This window comes from Sorex fumeus, unplaced genomic scaffold (assembly GCF_029834395.1).
Source record: "Sorex fumeus unplaced genomic scaffold, SorFum_2.1 ptg000058l, whole genome shotgun sequence".
NCBI classification, from domain to species: Eukaryota; Metazoa; Chordata; class Mammalia; order Eulipotyphla; family Soricidae; genus Sorex; species Sorex fumeus.
The window spans coordinates 13,454,125-13,477,075 of NW_026606115.1; the positions used below are offsets into that span (position 1 = coordinate 13,454,125).

Consider the following 22,951-nt stretch of genomic DNA (forward strand, 5'->3'; position numbering starts at 1 on the left):
ACACAAGCACAAAAATTTTGTAAATCTACAACTTTACCTCATGGTGTTTCACTAATATAAATCTAAAAAAAAAATTCCACAAGAAACAAATTACTCATTTCCCCTTTTTATTGCTGTTGTTTTACTTGACTGGTTTATCAGACAAGTAAAACAACATTTTTCATTTGTGTATATATACTACTGTCTTTGGGAACACACTAAAAATTCTAGTAGTCCCAGCAACTGTAGCTAAAGGAAAGGGAACAAAATGATTGAACATTGTATCCTGGAAAGGTTGAAAGAACAAATTTATGTTTTGGCTACTGACCTGCTCTAAATTTCATTGCACTTTATTATCTTATGCTTTGGGCCATGTATATTTGGATTTCATTCCACTGGGAGTATACAGTGAGCCGTGCTGTCAGAAAGCATGGACTCCTCAAGGAAACACTTCTGTTTCCAGCTGCTTTCCTATTTTAATTCAAGTCCTTCTATTAGGGCCCTAAAATGTGCCATCTCAAACTAGGATTGGTAGTACCTTCCGAAGTTAATCTCCAATTTGAATATGAGAAAAATAAAATACCAATACAAAAGAATCACTAAACAATCATCAAATATGTACTTGTGCTGACTGAGAAGCATAAGAAGTCTCCAACACAAGATACCACATTATTCCAATAATTTACTATTAACAACTCTACAGCAATAAAAAGGGGCCTCCTCATTTTTTGATACAATGAGATATTATCTATAACTTTACCTTTTATAAATAATTTTAAAGAACCATAAGTTAAAAAGTTATTGATAGTTAAGTGTTAGGCATATAATATTTCAATACCAATTCCACCACCACCAGCATCAACTTCCTTCCACCAGTGTTCCCATATTCTTTCCCTACCACCAATCTATAACTATTCTTCTTATTTATATATATTCTTCTTCTTCTGTTCGGTGATTACAATATTTATTATTTTCAGTAAGTTAAATATTACTTGGAATAATTTTTAATTTTATTATGACCTAGATTCTCTCAAAAATATACAACTTTTAAATATTCAAGATTAGGTTACTATCAGGTTGGAGTGATGGCACAGCAGGAGGGCATTTGCCTTGCATGTGGCCAGCCCGCTGATCAGGGTTCGATTCCTCCGCCCCTTTCAGAGAGCCGAGCTAGCTACCAAGAGTATCTCGCCTGCACAGTAAAGCTTGGCAAGCTACCTGTGACATATTCAATATGCCAAACACAGTAACAACAAGTCTCACGATTGAGACGTTACTGGGCCCGCTCGAGCAAATTGATGAACAATGGGAGCACAGGTTAATATCAGTAGCTGCTCTATCTTCATGGGTAACAGCCAACTAACAATTGGCTTGATTTGGATTTGGACACGAGATTGCTATTTTTGTTCTTGCCCAATACCATGTCTTATGTTATTTTAAGATCAATACCATATTTGTCCTATGTAATTATAATAGTGAAATCCTCAGTCTAAATGTTTTGTCATCAACTGGATCATCCTGTTTTCTTCTATGGATGAAAGTACCACACATATCAAAGTAATTCTGATGTCAAGGGTAAAGTTTATTCATAGATATTTCTGGTACTAGTAAATATTTTAAATACAAAACAAGTGATAATGAGTTTATATTTTTTGTATTTTTATTTTTGTCCTTCTGAATGTATTGTTTCCCCAGAAAAAAAGTTTAAGACTGATCTCACTGGGGCCAGACTGGTAGCACAGCAGTAGGGTGTTTGCCTTGCATACGGTGGACTGGGATATTATCCCCGGCATCCCATATAGTCCCCAGAGCCCTTCAGGTATAATTTCTGAATACAGAGCCAGGAGTAACCGCTGAGCTTTGCCATGTGTGGCCCAAAAACCAAACCAAAACAAAACAAAAAGTCTAATTTAATCATTGGCAAATTATTTTGTACTGAACAGATGTATGGTTTCAATTTAAGTCACTGAGGAAAATTTGTCACCAGAAACAAACTCTTTTGTTTGTTGGTCTGGGGTATTCTAGCCACACCTGACCGTCCTCAGGGCTTACTTCTGGCTGGGCACTCAGGAATCACTCCTTGAAGTGTTTGGGGACCTTATGTGGTGCTAGGAATTGAACCTGGGTTGGCCACGTGCAAGGCAAATGCCTTACCCACTGGACTATCACACCAGCCCCAAAGTACTCATTTTTAAAAACTGGTATTCTTTCCTGGGTTTAAAAATAATGCCAGATTATGAGGAATTGTTATTTAAAGTTTTGCGATACCAATTCTAGTTTAGTGGAAATAAAGAAATTTTCAAGTTGAGGAGAGACAATTTAGAGGTAAAATAAGGTAAGTGCCTTGCACATTGCTGACCCCAATTCAATCCCCAGCACAGCATATGATCCCCTCAGCACCATCAGGAGTCATTTATTAGCACAGAGCCCTAAGCACCTCCAGGTGGGACCCAACTACTTGCCTAAATAAAATTTCAATAATTGCAAGTGAACTCAATTAGAAAAACTATTTTTATTTTTGCTTTTTGTGTTACACCTTGAGATTCTCAGGGGTCAATTCTGGCTCTCATTCAGAAATTACTTCTGGTGGTGATCAGGGGACCGGACCATATGGGATACTGAGGACTGAATTTGGATCAGCTGCGTGTAAGGCACTACGCACTGTACTATCACTCCAACCCAATATGAAAAACTTCTAAATAGAAATAAATGTGGGTAATGAAGAGCCACTATATTCTGATTGATACATATTTTCTTATGACATATTAAAGATGACAAGTCAGATAACATGTATGGCCTATTTATTGTACTGGGGATAGAATCCAGGGACTCACACATGATACACATTCTTGGTTAATAGCCTATTCAAAAATTATATATAAAACTGATTTTGTATAATGAGCCAAGTAAGATTCTGGGCTGTTGAAGGTTCGAGTGTGTCTGTGGCACTGCAGTTGAAAATAATTGGCTCCTTAGTGATAAATAGGTGTGGTCACAGTAGCATTTTTGTTATTCCTAATTACCCTATGCATTGCTTCTCTGCCTTTTGGCTAAGATCAAATGTGGTACCTAATTACCCTATGGACAGAAACCGAAAAGGTATAAGTCTTTCTTCTTTTGAGGCAGTCTGATTACCCTGATCTTATTTGACTAGGTATACTTTAGTTTAGAACAAAGAGGTTACTTCATATAAATTCAAACTATCTTTTCCATTATAACATTAGAAAGCTACAACTAAAATCTCAACACTACACACTTTCTATTATATGGCATGCATTCTGCCAGAGAACCAACTTACAAAACACACCGTTCCATTGTCCAGAAAATGAATTAATTTTAAGTTACTATACTTCATGAGGGGTTTAGTGAAGTAAAAATAAAACTTTTCCAGAGATGAAATGAAGCTGAGTAATCTGACAAATTCCATATTAGGAAGATGAAGCATGAAGCAAATAGTAATTCCTTTACTTAGATGCTTAGACATTTTGGATTTTAAGTTATTCTAATACTTCAGTTCTTTAATACCCCATCTTAAGATACAACCAATCTTTGTCTTCTAATAATTTTATATAATATCTATTTGTTGACAAAAGAATCTTTTGCTATCTTTGGCTCTACCTTTAAAACACACTTTTAGATATCCAATGGAGAAAGAATAGGGATCTGTAAGGAAGCCTGGCTGTTAATGTATTTGTTTCTCACGTAGGAGGTTCTCCAATGATTCTACAAATGTAAAAAAAGGAGATTCTATTATTCTATGTTTGTAAACAAGGAAAATTTACTAAGCTGGGTCCCTCTCTTGAGACAGCTTTCTACAAAGGATAGTATTAATGGGTTGCTAGTTCAATCTGTCTATGATGTCATTATTTTCAAGATATTAAAGGGGACTATTTTGGGGGCTGGAACGATAGCACAGAAGTAGGGTGTTTGCCTTGCATGCAGCCAACCCGGGTTCGATTCCCAGCATCCCATATGATCCCCTGAGCACCGCCAGGAGTAATTCCTGAGTGCATGAGCCAGGAGTAACCCCTGTGCATCGCCAGGTATGACCCAAAAAAGTAAAAAGAAATAAACAAATAAAGGGGACTATTTTGTTTGGGATGGCTGCAGGCTCCATTTCAAGAATTGTACAAAAGCACAATTATTCTCCAGGAATTTAATCAAAACAACTTTAAAGTTTAACCGTTGCTGTTCATTTATGTTATTTAACAGAAACTTGTAAGCGAGGGCTGGAGAGAAAATACAGCTGATTGGGTGTTTGCCTTGCCTGTAGCCAATTAGGATTCAATACCAGCCCTCATATGGTCTCCCAAGCATTGCCAGGAATGATCCCTGAGTCCACAATCAAATGTAACCACTGATCATTGGGTGTGGGCCAAAAACTAAAAGCAAAACAAAAAAACCCAAAAAACAAAAAAGACACTTGCAAGTGAAATGGCACATTGGATCTAGATGCAGACCATTTTTAATACTCGGCCTTTAGCATTGTAGGGAAACAGCTTTAGTGAACAACTAGCAACAATTTGTATCATTTCACATCCTGATGTCATTCTTGGTTATGACTTTAGAAACAATTTAAATGGCTTCTTTGGATGGTGTATATTTTTTATCTAGCCTTAGGGATGTAATGTGGTTTACCAATGTTCTGTAATTATAATTGAAATTCATCAAAATTAGAATGTTTTTTGTCTCTTAATACCAAAGGTGTCTGAATATCCCTTTTCAGAGTACTAAAATAATTTCTCTCCTTCCTCTTTCCTTTTCCTGTCTCTATCTCATCTCCCAAATGCACACAGAGATATATACACAAACACAAAAGTACAGCACCTTCATTTACCTGCCCAAGGAGATATTTACTGAAAAAAACATTTTAGAGAAAAACTTTTATCAAGATGCACAACATCTTTAGATGAAATAACTAGGTACTATAATTAGCTGTCATTATTATCTCATTCCTCCAAAATGCAGTCTCTTAATCAGTGCTGTGCCAAGCTAGACACTCAGGGAATGCTGAGTAAGCTAAGGAAGAAAGCATCAACTTGCATTTTCTGGAAGTCATAGATAAAGATGAGAAATCAATTACACTATGGTTAACCTGGTACAAATCATACTATGGCACACATATTGAAGTGTCTGCAACAAAAATGCCCATTGTGCCCATTTGCCACAGTTGCTTTACCCAGGGGCATGAAGGGCGAGGATCCAGTAATACTAGTCCTACAACTTGCAATGCTATCTATTATCATAAGCAACTGAACTAAATGTTTTCATCAGATCTGATAATTTCATAGAAAACCCACCTATCTATATTCTTGTTCACTTTCAAATATAACTTTATTTGCACATTTTTCCAGCAAAGTACACATTTCTACTTGTATCCTTTGGACAACAAAAGACTAGCAGATATAAAATTATGATCTAATAAAGGCAGGGGTATGGGTTGAAGCAATAGTACAGCAAGTAGGGTCATTCCCTTGCACATGGCCAAAACAGATTCATTCCCAGCATTCCATATGGTCCCTGGAGCACCACTAGAGTAATTCCTGAATGGAGAGCCAGGAGTAACACCTGATTATCGTGGGGTGTGACCAAAAAAGCAATAAATGAATAAATAAATTTAATAAATAAAGTCAGGGGTAAAGTTCCAAAACCATCAAAATCACAAGGCTATTACCACCAATCCATGAACAAACATTACTTAATACCTTTATTTTATATCTTTTAATATCAAGCTGGAGGCTCTAAGAGCCTGGGGGAAAGTTCCACGACGAACTAATTTTTCAGATTTACCTATATGAGGAATAGGGTTGCACAACATCTTGATGAGGTGACAAAATGACACAGCACAAAGGAGATATTTTAGAAAATAAGAAAATGGGTGGAGGGGTTGGTATACTGCTCTTTATAAAATAATGACTAAGATCATGTAAACTATGATTTTCAACAAAAATGAATTTAAAAAGAAAAGAAAAATGTCAAACAAGTTACAGAAAGTTCACTATGTTTAAAATGAGAATATTTAATATTTCTAGAATTTCGAATATCTTCACAACAAAAAATAATTTAAAAAATCATGAGAATGGAATATTTACAGGCTTTGAGTTATTGCCACAGATACAAAATTAATATCTCCTTAGGCAAGGATATAAACATCAAACTGTTCTTTTTGTTTGAGAATGAGGTTGCTGCTTTTATTGACAATGTTGTATATAACAAAATAAATTGTATTTAAGTGGCAGGAAACAGTATACAAAATATTACTGACTTTCATGGGCTTCTTTGTGAAAAAGAAAACACCCGAATGACGGCTAATTGAACATCCCAATATAGACTGTGACTAGGAAATAAACTATGTTTACTAACTAGTATATGCTGACACTAAATTCACTTTGTCTTAGACACACTATTAGTAATGAAACAAAGGCTCAGACACTTAAGACTTACAAAGTAAGATGACGTAGTGGACTGTTTCTAACTGCCAAGATAGAAAAAAAGTCATCCAGCTTTCTACAAAGGGAATGGAAATTATAATTTAAAAGATTGTATATTGCTTTGCATTTCTATAGCAACTTTTATCTGAAGTTTTCAAATAAATTTTCAGATACTAATGCCACAATACTGTAAGATGCCCAAGAAAAAAAGAGAATTTATTTCATTTTATGAATGAAGTTTAGAAAGCCAAATCACATCCTCCAGCAGCTCTAAAGCATGTTCCCATTCCCAGAGTAGGTGTACAAGCTACAAACCAACCACTAATCTTTGCCAGACAGATGGGCCCAATGTATGACTGTCACCATAATTCCTATGGTGAAACTATAGTCACTACACATGTCATTCCCCTCACTAAATCATAAACTGCTTAAGGGTGAGGATATTCCAAAGTGTGCTTAGTGCCAGTAAGTGTTATAGATACAAATGAGAAAATAAAACAGAACAGTGTGTATTCCATGTATATACTGCAGCCATTAGTAAATTTTAATGATCTTGCATGTACCTATAGTCAAAGCCGAGAAGTCATATTTGCAAATATTTGCCCTAATCTCATGTCAAACAGTTGGGCATCACGCAGAATCTACCTAACACCTGATGATCAACACATCACTTTAAGCTATATGACTTAAAAGACAGTATGAAACTAATATCCAAGACCAGCGAAAACAGGTCAAGAGCACTGATTAATGGCTGGAAAGCATCACAAGGGTGTGTGTGGGGTGGAGCGTAGTTAAGATAGAGGAAGGTCCATAATGACAACATTAGTTGGAAATGAATACTCTGGACAGGAACTGAGTGTTGAAAGAAGGTATATTCATGATAACCTTTCAGCATCTGTATTGCAAACCATAATGCCTAAAATGAGAGAGAAAGAGAAAGATAGGAAAGAGGTGCCAATCACAGAGGCAGGCAAGAGTAGGGTACTTGGAGAGGTGAGAGGGAAACTGGGGGCACTGATGCTGGGAAATTAAACTGGTGGAAGGATGGGTGTTGGGACATTCTAAGACTGAAACCCAATCATGAACAGCTTTGTAAATAAATAAATGAATTTTTTTAAAAAATATAACTTTTTAATGTCCAAAGCACTTTAATATCTTACACTTCCTTGAGCAGGACATCAACATATGAAGGTGGGCATGCCATCCTCATTTTCTACATGAAAATTTCATAGAGCATAGAAGTGAAAGCACTAGCTCAGGATCACAAAATAGGTGAGAGATATGAAACTAGAATCTAAAACTCTTCTTAATTTCTTTTCACTACACCAATATATTGTGTATCCAAGTACACACACACACACACCATGTATTTACTTTTATCCTTTAAAAGTATTTTCAATAAAGTTCTAGCTTTTTCATTTACCCACTTCAGCTTGGTACTTACTGATTTCAACTGCTTTTCTCATCCAAAGACCCGAGGCTAAGGTGATTTACCACGTCCAACAGGTTTTGTTGGCCAGTAGTACCAATTCTTAGATGGCCTTGTTTTGGAGCTTGTTGGTTCTGGGGCACTCACCAAGGGAACTCTGCTATCAGAGACAGGGGTGTGCTGTTTCAGAAAGCCTTGCCTGGGAGATACCATTACAGTGTGTAATAGAGGGAAGCCATTTCTAAGATCATTTGATCAGGTGGAGCTGAGCTACTTGTTAGGCAGATTTGCGAAAGCAGCTGGAAAAGCAAGGAAGGCACTAGGTCTTTTTATGGCTTCCCTGGTTTCAAACTGAGATTCTGCAAAAGATAACGCACTAGTGACACACATACAAGCATTTACACAGAACATATTCATGGCCTCTCTTATAAGGAAAAAAAGTTGGTTCTGTTGTGATCCTGTTTTCTTATATCTTTAATAATAGACTTTCAGTATTTTGGCAGCAACTTGATATTAATGGAATCAAATAAGCAGGCATAATATTAATTGGGAGAGGGGATTTTGGATCACACCTGGCAGTGCTCAGAGGCTATTCCTGGCTCTGTGTTCAGATGTGACTTCTGGCAATGCTCAGAGAATCCTATGTGGTTCCAAGAACTTGGAACTGGGATTGTCTGCAGGCAAGGCCAGTGCTCTAAACTCTGTACTACTTGTCTTGCCTCAAATAAATATATTATAGTTGCAAACTTCACTTTCAGGCTTCAAATAAGGAAATAGATATACCCCCACATCCAGACAATTGAAAATAGTTCTTGTACAAATGAGCTTTAAAGACTCTATATGTATGAAGGAGCAGCATACTTTATATATTCTTTGAATATACTGCATGACTTAATGCCAAAAAGTTCTAATGATCATCTGATAAGTTTTTATATTTACAATCTGATGTTTTTTACAAGTTTTAGATTTTCAATTAAAGTATACATAAGGAAAAGAGATAGAAAAAACGTTTAAGCATCAGTGCTATGGAACTTATTACCTTAATATAATGCCTTAAAAAATATATGGGGCAAACCACAGAGTAGTCAACAATACTAAAATCACAAGACCCAAATTTTAATAACTTAATTTTAAAGGTACGTGTCAAGATGGCAGGCTGAGGCTGGAGTTGGGGAGTTGGGTAGGAGAGAGGATCTGGGAACACCAGTGATGGGAAGTTGAAATTGATCACAGGATTGGTGACAGAGCACTGTATGTCAAAACCTATTTTTTTATATTTTTTAAAAATTTTTATTAGTGAGACACTATGAGGTACAGTTGTAGACTTACAAATTTTTGTGCTTGGGTTTCATGGAACATTTTATGTCAAAAACTATGAATACCTTTTTAATCCATGGTGCTTCAAAAATAAAATTTTGGAAAAAAAAGAAAAACAAAACAGAAATGGGGAGAATAAAAGGAAAGCAAAATCTAGTAATATAAGAGATGCTAGTTTTCAAAATAGGATGTCATCTTTGGAAGTACTCAGACAGAAAAATTTAGATGCACACTAACAGCCTAAGTGATCAGGATATGGCAAACCAACATCTTAAGTCACTGGGGTTCTAGCTTCTCTCTAGGTGTTAATTATACCCTTCTCTGATCTATTCCTGTAAAATAATCACAAATGTTCTCAAATTCAAGCCCATATTCAATTGCCATGTTTTCTAGGACATTTTATGTACACTGTGGATGCCTGCACATTGTTTTCCAACTTTCATGTGTGTCATGATTTATCCTAGAAAATTCTATTTTTATGCAAATCATCTTTCTACAGTACAGGCGACCCCTGCATGTCTGAAAACAAGAGTAAACGGGGTCAATAGGACTTTGATATTATTTGTAACCCAAGAATTTAGATAGCACTGCACTGTACTGCAGCACTGTCCTCCCGTTGTTCATCGATTTGCTCGAGCGGGCCCAGTAACATCTCTATTTTGAGACTTGTTACTGTGTTTGGCATATTGAATACGTCACGAGGAGCTTGCCAGGCGTTGCTGTGTGGACGAGATACATCTTGGTAGCTTGCCGGGATTTCCAAGAGGGAAGGAGGAATCGAACCCAGCTCGGCCGGGCTGGCTGTGTGCAAGGCAAACGCCCTACCGCTGTGCTATTGCCCCAGCTCCAGAAATTTAGGTAAGTTTAACAAATCTCATAATTTACAAAAAGGGAGACATTTGCCAAAACCAAATCAAAACATTTGAATTGGTATAAAATGAAGCAACTCTTCATTAAGCTTTTTCTCCTTTATCTTAGTTTACATACTCATAGTTAAAAGGAGCCAAGTGTGTGCCTCACAAGTTATCTGTGGACTATGTTCAAAGAAAAGGAATTGCCTTCTACTATAAAGTAGACTTCTTTCAAATACTGAATGAAGAACAGGACAAACGGAAAATAAGACAGGACCTACTTTTCATCTTTATTCTTTATCAATGGTAAAGGATAATTATCTTTAGTTATAAGAATTTCCCCACATCCTAGTCCCAATTTTTTCATCTTAAAGAAAGCTGGCATGGGTTTAAGTTCATAACCAAATCAAAAATATTCTTCTAGAGGTGCTGGAGCACAGCGGGTAGGGCATTTGCCTTGCACACAGCCAACCCGGGTTCGAATTCCAGCATCCAGTGTGGTCCCCTGAGCACCGCCAGGAGTAATCCCTGAGTGCAGTGGCAGTCTTTATTGTAACACATAACACATCTTTACCATAATTTGGAGAAAAGAAAATCGGGGTGATTATCTCAATGCCTCTTTTGCAAACCACAATACCCAAAAGCAGAGAGAGAACAAAAGGGAATACCCTGCCACAGAGGCAGGGTGGGATGGGGGGATGGGGAGTGGGAGGGATACTGGGACCTGTGGTGGAAAATGGGCACTGGTGGAGGGATGGGTGTTTGATCATTGTACAACTGAAACCCAAGCACAAAAATTTGTAAATATACAATTGTACCTCATGGTGTTTTACTAACAAAAAGTTTTTTAAAAATGTAAATGATGGAGAATGGGCTCTGGTGGAGGGATGGGTACTGTATCATTGTATAACTGAAATCCAAGCACAAAAATTTGTAACTCTACAACTGTACCTCATGGTGCTTCACTAATAAAAATTTTTTAAAAATCGGGATGATTATAATAAATGGATATGAATTTATCTCAAAACACAAATTTCATATTTTTTATCTTTGAAATTAAGCCTGATATATTCTCTGCTGGGGCTGGAGCGATAGTACAGCTGGTAGGACATCTGCCTTGCATGACGGCCTACCCAGCTGACCCGAGTTCGATTCCTCCACCCCTCTCAGAGAGCCCGGCAAGCTACCAAGAGTATTTCGCCCACACGACAAAGCCTGGCAAACTACCCATGATGTATTCAATATGCCAAAGACAGTAACAACAAATCTCACAATGGAGACATTGCTGGGCCCACTCGAGCAAATCGATGAACAACGGGAGGACAGTGCTACAGTGCTATATTCTCTGCACTCACAATCATGCCAGCTAGCTGCTGGTTGGTTTTGTGGTCTTTAACAGGTTACTTAGACAATGTCCTACACTTCATGCCCAGCTTAATAATGAGGAACTGTAGGATATATAGTTGTACGAGGGAAAATAAAGATATTATATAAGTTAAAAATTCTTTTTTTGCTTTTAAAGGAACTACATAACTTCTTGCTGATTTCTGTTTGACTTTCATTTTAAAGAATTCTGAGACCAAAACAGAATACTTACACCTTTTGAAGGGTCAAATAGTAATTCTAAGGATATACGATTTAAGTAACGCAAGCGTGCATGCATTTATTTACCCAAATACATATTTTCTTATATGAATGTGCTAGATACTGGGTATAAAGAGATAAATGTCCATCCCTAAGTGAGATTACAGGCTTGAGTTGTGAGTTCCATCTCAGTCCACCCTCATGTACCAAAATGTGAATTAAACATGAAGATAAAAATGTAACAACAAAATAAGGGTTTAACTATTGAAAAATAAAGAGTGAAGAAAATGGAGCGGCAGCATTTCAGAGTGCATTTTTTGACTGCCATTCTATTGTATGAGACATTTGTTACCATATCTATAAGGAAAGTATTCAATATTGTTCCAAAAACCATTACTGCCTTTCTTTTCACCCCCAAACCACCAATGCTTATATATACCACATATACTGCCAGGCACAAAGGACATACAAAAAGAGATGAATAGGGGGCTGGAGCGATAACATAGCAGGTAGGGCATTTGCCTTGCATGTGGCCAACCCAGGTTTGATTCCCAGCATCCCATATGGTCCCCCAAGTACCACCAGGAGCAATTCCTAAGTGCATGAGCCAGGAATCCCTGTGCATCGCCGGGTGTGACCCAAAAAGCAAAAAAAAAAAGATGAATAGATGAATAGATGAATAGAGACCAGTCCCTGTATTTAGAGGGTTCACAGTTTATTGCGATGGCAGATATGCACATATACAATGGAAATACAATGTGATGCAACCCAGGTAGTCACAGGATTATCTGGAAGCATGGACTGACAAAGATAACTAATGTTCCCAGAAGGGTCAGAAGATATGGCACTTAAGTGGTATTTTGAAACATGTTCACTAAATCCTGAAAAACATAGAGCTCTTGTAAGAGGATCTTCACCAATGTATTTCCACCAACATATTCCAAATATACAAGGTTAAATTTCTTATCCTTGGGTTTCCTTCTGCTGATATCAGTGATGCTAATATTATGCAAGAGAAAAGACCTAAGTCTATAGTGGAAAATAACATGCACAAGACTTTTAGAAAAATCTAGTAATGGACCTCATAAACAACTAAGTACAAAGGTTAAGGTACTTGCCTAACATGTGTTAATGGCTACAGCTGTGACCATGATTCAACTACTAGCACTACATATGGTTCACTGAGTACCTCCAACTGTGTTCTCAAAGCAGAGAGCAAGATGTGACACTGACTGGGTGTGGCTCTCCCCACCACCATCACCAAAATCCAGTAAGGTCAGAAAGACAGCTCCATAGGTTTGAATACAAGGTATGTATGCAGGAAGCACAGGTTTGATCCCTGGTACCTGATACCATTCCCCACGTACCAACAGGAGTAAAACCTGAGCATGGAGCCAGGAATAGCCCCTGGGTACTGCTAGGTTTGGCCCCCAAACAAAAGCATCCATCACACTCTTTCTTTATACAGTACAAAAGAAATCAGTATGGTTGTCATAAAGCATCTCGTAGAACTATAGTCAAATGTAAAACAGAATACTTTGGAAAAATGTTTTAAAAATGTATGCTTAGGGGAAAATCTTTTATGTTACATTTAAGAATTAAGTTACATCATGTTTTAGGTTTTTTTTCAGGGTTTAACGTTTAGTTAGGTCTGATACACACCCTGATGAACTGTTTCCACCTCTCGTTTATTCTGTGCTATTAAGGAAATAATTAAACCTTCAAAAATTTAGTCATCATTTACATTTTTTGCAAGTATATTTTGTACTTTGCTTATAACATGTAGCCAGGTAAACAAAGTATATCCTAGAGGGAGGATAGTGAAGGAAGGGCAACTAAATCTGTCTAGAGGAGTGAGAGGATACAGCAATTGACCACAGTAATTTAGGATGAGTTTACTAGATTCTTGGATAAGATATGAACAGGTCGTCCTGAAAGAATCTTAAAGTTACAGGTATTGGCCATGACAGACCAGTGCAAAGATTACAACAGGCTGCTACAGAATGAGAGCGATACTCCACAGCCTGAATATTAAAGTTTCACAGAAAAAAATACTCGTTTTGTTTTATGGTAGGCTACACCTGCTCAGAGGTTCCTCCTAGCCCTGCACACAAGAATTATTACTGGTGGTGTTTAGGGAACCCTAAGGAACTCTGGGGATCAAACCCGATTGGATTAGTGCATGGCAAGATCCCTACCTGCTATACTGTCTTTCTAACTCCATAAGAAATACTCTTGAGATGAATTAGGAAGAACAAATGACCAGACCATGGGGACGGTATATTTCAGGCACAATGAATGACACGTGCGTGCTATGAACCAAAAGAAATTGAAACAACATGGCCTATTAGAAATATCATATATAACTTGGAAACTACAGCAAAGAAGAGGGATGGGAAAAACAAGATCAGTAGAAATCAAATGAATAAAAGAGTAAGGGTCCTGTATATCTTTTTATATGGCTGGGACACATTGGGTTCTTTTTTTTTTTTACACACCCAGTTGTGCTCAGGGATCATTCCTGGATGTGCTCAGGGAACCATATGGGGTACTGGGAATTGAACTCAGGTCAGCTGTGTGCAAGGCAAAGGCCCTACCAGCTATACTATCTCTCTGGCCCCTGGTTTTGATGCTTTCTAGATAGCATCAAGCAGTGTGATGGCGTAGAGTTTCAGATCATTCCTTTGGTGACAATGTCTAAGGTTGGAGGCTTGAGAAATTTTATTTTCCAAGGGAGTGGGATATTCCAGACAGCAACATGAAAATAATTTTGAAGTGACAACCCTAAGAAAATGAGGCAGGAGAGAGTAAGTAGTATGGGAACAGAAAAATAGTAGAAGTGATATTTCAATAAAAGCCTCTGTTCTGGACATTGGCTCAAGGTGGCAGGGATACTGCGACTTCAGAGATCAACAGATCAAGACACTGAATGGAAATCTGGGTAGAAATAGATTTCTACCCTGTAAGGCTCAAAGGATTGCGAGAGGTGCAATGACTTTAAGCCTATTCTTTTTTGAGGTATTAACATAAAGCTGTACATATTTAAGACATATAATGTGATGGTTTAATACATATATATGGATATGAATTGTGACATGATTACCATGACCAAGTTCACATATTCATCAACCTAATTGTTAATTTTTTGGGGGGATAGGGTGTTGGTGAGAATATTTAGGAATTAGCCTTCAGTAGTTTCAAGTACAATATGATACAAGTTATTCTCACCAGGAAGTACATTACATATTTGCCTTACCCTTTAGTTTCAGTTTGGGATTCCAAACTGTGCCTCAGCTTGTTTTTTTTTCTGCAGTGAGTGTTAAACAACTAACTTAGAATGGCAGTTTTAAAAATAGTAAACCTGGTATGCTGATAAAAATATTTTCTGGGTCCCTTGTATTAGCACCAGTAACCATGTTCCCAAGAGAATAATGGCACATTATTCTAATGTTCAGGGCCAAGAAAAAATGCAATAATGAGTTTTAAGACAGTTCATTTGCATTTTTAAACTACCAACAAACATAATAGATCTATAAAAGTAAACTTCTGCTAATAGAACTTGAATATACAATGCTTATACAAGAGAATGTACAAAATAGAGAACAGTGACATAGTAGGTGGTTCAGCAAAAACTGAACCAGAAATGTATTTAGGGAGAAGCAAAACAAATATCTAAATACCTTGTCTATGAGAAGTATTAACCACATAGCAAATAATTACAAACTATAGAAAACTTTAATCCACACGAGGTAGAACTAATTTTGCTAGTTATAACTAATATTCTCTATTGAGACAGCAAATTTAAAACAATACCATGATAGCAATGGTCAATAAGTTTGATATAACTGTTCAATAGAGATCTGGGTATGTGAGTGAAGATTATTAATTTGAATGCTGCAAGCATACGATTTTGTGTAATTATCCAGAAAGAGTTATAGAATTAAAGAAGAAAATCCCTCCAGAAAATACCAACATTTAGTGGCTGGGAGAGAAACCAGAAAGCCCTAATTAAGTAGAATATTGAATATAAGATGTTATACAGACCAAGAGAGTAGTCTCTTCAGATAAATGTGATGGCTAGGTAGCAAATGTTGCAGAGGTCAAATTCTTTCCATAGAGTTTATTTGAAGCTGATACCCTGTAATTTTTATGTCAAAAGAGTGGTATCAGGAAAAAAAGTAGTATCAGAAGTCTGTTGATGTATTTTAGTACTTTTAAGAAGTCCCAGATTCTAGACAAGTGTCACATGGGCAGCATGAACAGAACAGCAGGTCTCAAGAAAGATTTTTCACTTGGCGATGAATGGTAACACTGTCATCATGTATATCTCAGTCCTGTTGGGCACTTTAGGATACCACATTCAGTTCACTAGTCTGCTAAAATTTACTCATGTACAAGTTCACATAAAGTACATAAACACATGGACTAATGATGTAAATCACATTTGGAAAAATCAGGTCACTATCAAGGTCACAGAGCTACTGCCTGGAAAAATAAAACTACATAATGCCATTTCTGTTTAACTCTAAAGTCCAAGCTTTAATTATGCTTCATCAATTACACAACAGTTTCATATGTGATACATCCTGTTACTCACAGTTTTTCATAGATATGAATCTTCTCTAGGCTTCAGATAAAACAAACTGTTCCTCTACTACATTATTTGTACCAAAGTCTAGAACAAGCAGATCATCTACTCAGAAAGTAGATGTGTTAGTATAGAATCAAGAGCAGAGGAGTGCCTATCTATGGTTTAGAGAGATGACTTCTAATTCTATCAGTATCTGATATCTCTTCCACTCCTCTGCCAAATTATGTATCGAAAAATAAAGGTGTTAATCAGGAGAACTTCGTGATTACAAGGATAAATTAGAGGGAACATTAAAATCAACAAAAATATTGCTGCAGTGGCCTGATAAACATGCTCCAAAATGGCACAGGAATTGAGGAAATACACCATGAGTTAATTCTACTTTGCACTCATTTTTAGTGGGAATGAGCATGAACTTCCAGCTTGTGGTAAACCAGAAATAAAGACTTAAGGAAATAAGGCAACATGTGCTGAAAATTTTTACTGTTGGCTCCAAAGAAACACACTGGTTCTCTGAGTTGGCAAGTTAAGTCATAACCTTCCAGGTCCCCATCAGATATTCTAAATATGTCATTTGCCAATCATTTACTATAGACCAGATATTGTGCTAAAATGTTTCCCATATGTTGCCTTATTTCACTCTCATAACTACTCAATGAAGTTTGATGAGTAACAACACCCATTTTTCAGATGAGATTACTAAATCTTAAGGGTGATACATAAGGTTTCAAACATACCTTAGGAAGTGGTCAAACTGATATTTAACTCCCAGTCTAGCTAGTCTAGCTGACTCCAGAAACAGTACTCCTAATTTCTGTTATAATGGAAGGATGAATTATTTTGAAATGCACATAAATGTCAGGGTCTTCTCACTTAGCACTTCTCATAACACTTAAGCAAATTTAGCAGGTGCATGCCACCTTTCTAAAATTCAGCTCATTTTGTAAATTATATAAATTGTGCTTATGAGTCTCAGTCTATCAAGTGAAGCTCTCAAATGTAAATTTGCCAAGCTATTTCTGTAAAGCTATCTCCTGGAAGAGGTGGTAGCTAAATCTTAATTAAGTGCAATATTTCTATTAGGTCTATATTCCTGTGTTCACTATTATTCCTGTGCCAAGGTACAGATAAACAGCCCTGTTACTACAATCTTCTAGAAAAATAACAGTATGTCTAGGAAGAGGTTTGCTTTGGAAAGCAGTTTTTCTAAAATTTGACTTCTCTTCCCAGCAATTCATGAGAACTCAAGGCCTCAGAAGACTTAAGATATTGAATTACAGTACAGATATTCTTCCAATCCCAAGCTTTTGGACCATTAATTTATACTACGTATTACATGGTGAATTTGTCATTCCCACTTAAATAAAAATACTTCAAGTGCACATTACATGTATTTTTCCTCTATTTGTACCTTCTTATTACTATATGGAACCCATAGAAGACCCACAATCTGAACTGATAAAGACATTGGATTTCTGGGACTGAGGGAAAGAGGCACTGGACTTGTCATGACAGCAAGCTGCTGCCCAAATCCACATTCCAGTTTATTACTTCAGTCTCACGTTTATTACTTCAGTCTCACAAGTAGTTGTACTTTGGATTTGGCTGAAGAGATAATTTAGGGGTCTAGGCAACTGCCATGTAAATCACCTGTACCATGTATGGTTCCCCAAACATCACCCAGAGTGACCCGAGGAAAAAATAGGAGTAAATCGGAGTACTGTTGGGTCCCCCCCTCCAAAATTAAAAAAAAAAGCAAATCCAAAATAAGATGTTATTAAAGTTCTCAATATAACGGCAGGTGGGAAGGAGTTAACTAGTATTCCCTGTGCTATGCCAGAACTATCAAAAAGAGGTTTAAACATTTTAGTTCAATGTTCATTTTATTAAGTGATTCCAACAGGGAAAGTCATGGACTAGGGAGGCTCCTGCAAGCTGTTCTCATATTTCACAGTTTTGCTGGGAGCTGACGTGTCACACAATTCTGGCACCAGGCTCCTGATTAACTCAGGCTACTGGCTCAATCCTGGGTTTTATGCTTCTTTCACCCTCTTACAGGGAAATCTACACTCTGTTTGGAGTGCACAAAACTTTCTTCAGCTTGTTTTTACCCATGTCTACTGAGAATTTTTCTGTTAAGTTGATAGTAACCGCTGTCAAAATTCCAGTGGGAACTCTATGCACATGCAAAATCAAAATAGAAATTTATTTTATAATTTAAATAGCTCACTAACATTTTCTTTCTCATTTTAAAATACCAATTTCAGGTAGACAGGGTATTAATTAAGATCTGGCTAGGTTAGAGGTGCCTGTTGGAAGCCGATATGACATTTCCATGTGCCTTATCAGAAGACAATTCCAGACCATAAATATAAAATCAGATACACATAATTTTTCATAAGAAACCATTAACAGTATGTAGGAAAACATTTTTCACCATTCCTGTCCCTTGGGAGAAAAAAAATGAAGTGGCCGGTTGTCATAAACTTCCAGAAAACCATCTAAACCCAAACTTCTTTTGGATATGACTTGGTAAGGATTTTTAGAGATGGTTTCTGTAAAAGGTAACTAAGGATCAAGGATATAAAACTTGATCTGTGGATTTGAGCTGTTTCTTTTTAATCCTAGACATAAATTCTACTCCTTTCTTTCCTGGAAAGATTTACTCCTACTGATAACCTGACTGAGACTGACATTCTTCTGTTGGCCACTGCTGCTGAATAAAGTTTTATTAGCAGTAATGAAGAAAGCAGTACTGGAAAATATGGAAAAAAGTGATGGTTGTTACCCCAGTTTCTGAAACTTTGGGTTGTGATCCCACAAAGGATGACATAACTTTAAAATATGTAAGAACGTGAGTATTTGAGAAGTGTGAATATGCCAGTGTGATACAGATGTGAAAGTTTGACTATGAGATGGCATACATATGAAAATACAGGAGTATGAAGCTGTGACGATACATGCAATTCTTTGAGTGTATGATTGTGGTGTGTGTGTGGCTGTAAATGTGAGAGTAAACAAAATGTGAGATTATGAGTACATAAGCATGCACATACAGGATGACTATGTGTCAATGTGAATTTGTGTGTGTTCTGAATATGAGTGAACGTATATTTGTTAATGTGACCTCATCTGCATGTGTAATTATATCTTAGTGTGGGGATAAGGTGATGTGTCTGTAGAAAAGGCTGAGCTTATGGAAAGGAATCTGTGTACACACATTGAATTTGATCACCTGTGCTGTTAGTCTGAGGTGGAGTATAATTATCAGTATGGAGAAATTAAGTGAATGAGTTTGAAGGTGAATCAAATAAATACTTTTGTGCGTGTGATTAGATGTTAATGCAACATGGATTGTTGAATCTAATAAGTTCAAGAGTATGCAATTCTGAATACATGCTCCAGGTTTCAATCCCCAGCACTGCACAGCCTCCTGAGCACCACACAGTATAGCCCTGGTAGCCCCAGCACCACTGAGGAGGATCTCAAAAAAACAGAGTAGAAATGAGTAAGACTGTATTAATGTTGTGAACATGTGTAAACATAAGCATATGTGCATGTATACACATATATGTGTTCCTGTGATGACTTATCAGTAATGTAACTATATGATTTTGAAGAGAAAATAGTGATATCAGTGCAAATGTGTTGGAGTTTATGAAATAGGACTATGAGAAACAAGAAAAGGAAAGTTGGCATGTGTTTAGGTTTAGTATAAATATGATTATGCAGGACCTACATGGTGGAGATTATTGCCTGTGTGCAATAGTCTGAGAATGGAAGAAAGAATGTGAAAGTGCACATGGGTACGAATAAGAGAGTGGGGTATATAACAAGCACATATACATATAAATAAGACTATAAATAAAGAGAGTGGGGTATATAACAAGCACATATACATATAAATAAGACTATGTGTATGTATGTGTCAGTGTGTATCAGTACGAACATATCCAAATATTTTGATACTGTAGACATGGTTGTATGTAAAGTCAAGAAGGCATGACAGATTATCACTAAGGAAGTGTCCAGTGTGAAATGCCAGTCAAGGAGGTAAATTAGTTTGAACTCACAAGAGTAAGTGAGAATCGTTGTTAAGTATGTGTGTATGAGAGAAAGCACAGAAGAATGCCAAAATAATGTGGAATGCTGAGAAAATTCCACATAGCATCTTTCATTACAGAAGCACATCATATATATGTCCGTGAATAGCTAAGTTACTTAACTCTTTCAACTCCTATCCCCTCATGGTTGTTACAATGATGATTATACATACCTTGAGCTAGTATCATTTTTACAATCAGAAAAAATAATGATTAGGAAAATATACCTACCTTGCTGGGTTACTCTAGGATCAAATAGTCTCATGTAAGAAAAATGCCTAGGATAGTTTTGACAATGATACATAGTAAATACAAATTATTATGGTGCCTATCAGTAGCAAATTTACCACAAGGCAGGAATGGGGGGAATGGGGTGAAAGAGGGGACACTGGGATAATGGTGCTGTAAAGTGGACACTCTAGGGGAAGATGTGGTAATTAACTGTTTCATACATGAAATGTTATCATTAATAGTATCACAGACAATGCTCCCTAAAATAAAATTTCAAAAACAAAATTATTATGGTGTCTGTCATAGAGTATCCAGGGGGAGATCCGGGGTCTTACTTCTTATGTTAGTTCTGTTACCTCTGTCACTCAAGGTCTGTAGAGTCCCCTACCTGAGCATGCCTAGAAAGTTAAATGCATCGCTATCGGCATGGTTATAATTTCACACTTTCTCTTTCTCCAAAACTCTTGAGTTTCTACTGAAACTCTTGAGCTATCCCTGCCACTGAGCTCCAGTTTTCTATTTTCCATAAATCTAGGACAAATTCAGTGTGGAAAGGATTCACACTTAATAGCTCATTTGATATTTTTGTTTAGTTTTTTCTTGTGGGGTATTTTAAATTATCTTGCTTTGACTTGGTCAGTATGAAAGATCTGTAAGTAACTGACAAAGAGACAAGTAATAAAACAAAGAGAAAGAGAGGGATACAGTAAAAACAAGTAGCTGGAGTGCATAGTGTGGCAACCTAAGGTCAGGTAAAAGAGCTGACAAAAGAAGCTATAGTGACTACTTAAAACTCAAAGGCAAGAGAAGCTGACCACGAGGTGTCATGAGAGAAGTTGGGGAAAGACAGGAAGAGGCAGGCCCAAATCTAAAAGCTGCCAGGGGATTGCCAGGCACTTACAAGGGAAACTAGAGATTGGTGAGATCTAGACCCTACTTCTAAAAAATCCTAAGCTAATTTACCTGACAAGATGAAAACTCCAGAAACCATGCCAAAATTATTTAAAGCAGCAGTAAAGCAAAAGTCCTGCCAACATTTCTCAAACTTTCCAACCACAGCCCCTTTTCTGACCTTGTTTCCTTCCTGTGATTCCACTGTCCTACTGGCTGTCCCCTAGTCTCATATCATGGCGTATCCATTTATGCAATTTTAAATGTGGCCATCCTGAAATAATCTGGAGACACAAAGTGGGTCATATGTCCCCAAGTTGAGATGGAGGCTATTTGGTTAGAAACCAGAACAAAGTTCCTAAAAGGTTTGAATTAAGCTTTCTAGGTTCAGATTCAGTGATGGATGTGGTGGGGACACACTTTGAACAACAAGGTAAAATTAAGGTTATGGGGATGTAGAAATTATAGGAACTGATCGGTGAATTTGTGGCATGTGATTGAAATGCCACTTTGACAGAAATGCAGGTGGAAAGAAAATGACAGCCTGATGAGAAGATCTGTGTAACACCGAAGCTCTCAGATGGAACTTGACAAATGTAAAGGACGTGGCAATAATTGTTAGGTCATTTTTCTTGCACATCATGGAATGTAGGTCAAGGCTTTCATTTTTAAATTAGGGAAATCTGAAGGGTAAGAGACTAAAGATGCTAAGCTAGGCATACACTGCCAGCAAGGAAGGGCTGAATCTTGATGCTGGGTAAGAGTTCTAGGCAGAATCTTGATATTGTGAGCACTGCTGGGAAGTTGGGAGTTTACCTGGATTCGGAGAACCCTAGCTCCCTACCCTGGAATACATTACTCACCTCACACCGCCACGGCTGCAGGACCTCAGTACAGTTGGGTACTGACCATTGAGAAGGGGCCAGGCTGCCTTCAGCTCCGAGGAACTCAGTGCTGGGCAAGTTGCAAGGACTCAGCTGCTTTCTTGGGGGAAACCTGCCAAGAGAAGCATTGTGGAGGGGGGGAGTGGGAACCACTTTCTCCACCTGCTCCTAATCCCTTGTCCAATCCCCAGAACATCACACACATACCAGAATGATTTTCAGAAAGTCTCTCAAGGAGACAAACAATCAGAAAGATGAGAAATATAAATAAGCAATGTAACATAGCAACACCTGGTCTAGTCACCATGGACAAAAGTTGGATTAAATCAAATAACACTGATGCAAAAAATTTGCATATTAATAGGTGGTATTACAGCCAGTGTACATTAGGAAACTGAGATAATGGCAAATTTCCATGAAGACCTGTCACCACTGTTCAATTTATTTCATTTCTCAACTCCAGGTCTCCATATCCATCCTCATTTCTCTTTATGGAAACCTCTTTCACTAAGGTAACTGTGATGAAATCTGAGTTTCCCTAAATTGCTAACATCTCATGAAGACCTCAGCCTCTTATTTTAATTGGAACGTCCCTCTGCCTGCTCCCAATACCACCACCAGATTTCCCCAGTTGCTCCCAGACATGAGTGAATACATTTT

The 22,951-nt window shown here is 37.3% G+C and overlaps 1 protein-coding gene across 5 annotated transcripts in view; it reads right to left on the bottom strand.

Moving 5' to 3' along the window:
* The window catches only part of PAK3 (p21 (RAC1) activated kinase 3), a 365,938-nt gene that overhangs the window by 107,972 nt on the left and 235,015 nt on the right, over positions 1–22,951 (bottom strand). For 3 of the 5 annotated variants that reach the window (XM_056125831.1, XM_056125832.1, XM_056125835.1), the window contains exon 4: positions 22,271–22,403. The exons of the other annotated variants lie outside the window; for them this stretch is intronic. The gene's annotated coding sequence lies outside the window, so the exon portion shown is untranslated. The remainder of the gene's footprint in view (positions 1–22,270; positions 22,404–22,951) is intronic. 5 annotated transcript variants of the gene reach the window in all.